We start from the raw sequence: 2,500 nt of genomic DNA on the forward strand, positions 1-2,500 counted from the left end.
TGGCTGAGCTCAAGGCTGAAAGCGGGCTGAGCTCAAGGCCGAAAGCCCCACTGGAGGCCTCCCTGCTGGGGCTGAGCTGGCTGAGCTCAAGGCTGAAAGCGGGCTGAGCTCAGGGCCGAAAGCCCCACTGGAGGCCTCCCTGCCTGGGGTGAGCCCCAATGGAGGCCCTAACCCTAACCCTGCTGGGGGTGAGCGGGTTGAGCTCAAGGCCGAAAGCCCCACTGGAGGCCTCCCTGCTGTGGGTGAGCCCCAATGGAGGCCTCCCTGCTGGGGGTGAGTTGTTTTGAGCTCAAGGCTGAAAGCCCCACTGGAGGCCTCCCTGCTGGGGCTGAGTGTGAGGGCTATGGTCAGGCTTGGGGTTAAGTGGGCCTGGCTGGAGGTCACGGGGCCTGGAGGAGGTGTTGGTGTGCGTCTCAGGGTGGAGGCCGGAGGTCACGGGGCCTGGGGGAGGTGTTGGTGTGCGTCTCCGGGGCCAGGCCGGAGGTCACGGGGCCTGGGAGAGGTGTTGGTGTGTGTGTCTGCTGGGCCTGGGGGAGGTGTTGGTGTGCGTCTCAGGGTCCAGGCCGGAGGTCACGGGGCCTGGGGGAGGTGTTGGTGTGTGTCTGCTGGGCCTGGGGGAGGTGTTGGTGTGCGTCTCAGGGTCCAGGCCGGAGGTCACGGGGCCTGGGGGAGGTGTTGGTGTGTGTCGGGGCCTGGGGGAGGTGTTGGTGTGCGTCTCAGGGGCCAGGTTGGAGGTCACGGGGCCTGGGGGAGGTGTTGGTGTGCGTCTGGGCCTGGGGGAGGTGTTGGTGTGTGTCTCTCAATTCAATTCAATTCAATTCAATTTTATTTGTATAGCCCAATATCACAACAGAGTGTCTCATAGTGCTTTACAAAGTTCACTGAGGGTGGAGGCCGGAGGTCACGGGGCCTGGGGGAGGTGTTGGTGTGCGTCTCAGGGGCCAGGCCGGAGGTCAGGAAGCCAGGCCGGAGGTCACGGGGCCTGGGGGAGGTGTTGGTGTGCGTCTCAGGGTGGAGGCCGGAGGTCACGGGGCCTGGGGGAGGTGTTGGTGTGTGTGTCGGGGCCTGGGAGATGTGTTGGTGTGCGTCTCAGGGTCAAGGCCGGAGGTCACGGGGCCTGGGAGATGTGTTGGTGTGCGTCTCTGGGTCAAGGCCGGAGGTCACGGGGCCTGGGAGAGGTGTTGGTGTGTGTCTGCTGGGCCTGGGGGAGGTGTTGGTGTGTGTCTCAGGGTGGAGGCCGGAGGTCACGGGGCCTGGGGGAGGTGTTTGTGTGCGTCTCAGGGGCCAGGTTGGAGGTCACGGAGAGGTGTTGGTGTGTGTCTGGGCCTGGGGGATGTGTTGGTGTGCGTCTCAGGGTGGAGGCCGGAGGTCACGGGGCCTGGGGGATGTGTTGGTGTGCGTCTCAGGGGCCAGGTTGGAGGTCACGGAGAGGTGTTGGTGTGTGTCTGGGCCTGGGGGATGTGTTGGTGTGCGTCTCAGGGTCCAGGCTGGAGGTCACGGAGAGGTGGTGGTGTGTGTCGGGGCCTGGGAGATGTGTTGGTGTGCGTCTGAGGGTCAAGGCCGGAGGTCACGGGGCCTGGGGGAGATGTGTTGGTGTGCGTCTCTGGGTCAAGGCCGGAGGTCACGGGGCCTGGGGGAGGTGTTGGTGTGCGTCTCAGGGGCCAGGTTGGAGGTCACGGGGCCTGGGAGAGGTGTTGGTGTGTGTCGGGGCCTGGGGGATGTGTTGGTGTGCGTCTCAGGGTCCAGGCCGGAGGTCACGGGGCCTGGGAGATGTGTTGGTGTGCGTCTCAGGGTCAAGGCCGGAGGTCACGGGGCCTGGGGGAGATGTGTTGGTGTGCGTCTCAGGGTGGAGGCCGGAGGTCACGGAGAGGTGGTGGTGTGTGTCGGGGCCTGGGAGATGTGTTGGTGTGCGTCTCAGGGTCCAGGCCGGAGGTCACGGGGCCTGCGGGAGGTGTTGGGGTGTGTCGGGGCAATTCGAAACATTCACCGGAGTACCAGGGGCACGAAACATTCATCGGCTTACCAGGGGCACAAAACATTCACCGGAGTACCAGGGGCACGAAACAGCCATCGGAGTACCAGGGGCACGAAACCTCCACTAGAGTACCAGGGGCACGAAACCTCCACTAGAGTACCAGGGGCACGAAACCTCCACTAGAGTACCAGGGGCACGAAACATTCACCGGAGTACCAGGGGCACGAAACAGCCATCGGAGTACCAGGGGCACGAAACCTCCACTAGAGTACCAGGGGCACGAAACCTCCACTAGAGTACCAGGGGCACGAAACCTCCACTAGAGTACCAGGGGCACGAAACATTCACCGGAGTACCAGGGGCACGAAACAGCCATCAGAGTACCAGGGGCACGAAACCTTCATCGGAGCACCAGGGGCACGAAACCTCCACTGGAGGACCAGGGGCACGAAACATTCATCGGATTACCAGGGGCACGAAACATTCATCGGATTACCAGGGGCACGAAACATTCACCGGAGTACC

Source organism: Pempheris klunzingeri, unplaced genomic scaffold, assembly GCF_042242105.1.
Source record: "Pempheris klunzingeri isolate RE-2024b unplaced genomic scaffold, fPemKlu1.hap1 Scaffold_77, whole genome shotgun sequence".
Classification (NCBI taxonomy): Eukaryota; Metazoa; Chordata; class Actinopteri; order Acropomatiformes; family Pempheridae; genus Pempheris; species Pempheris klunzingeri.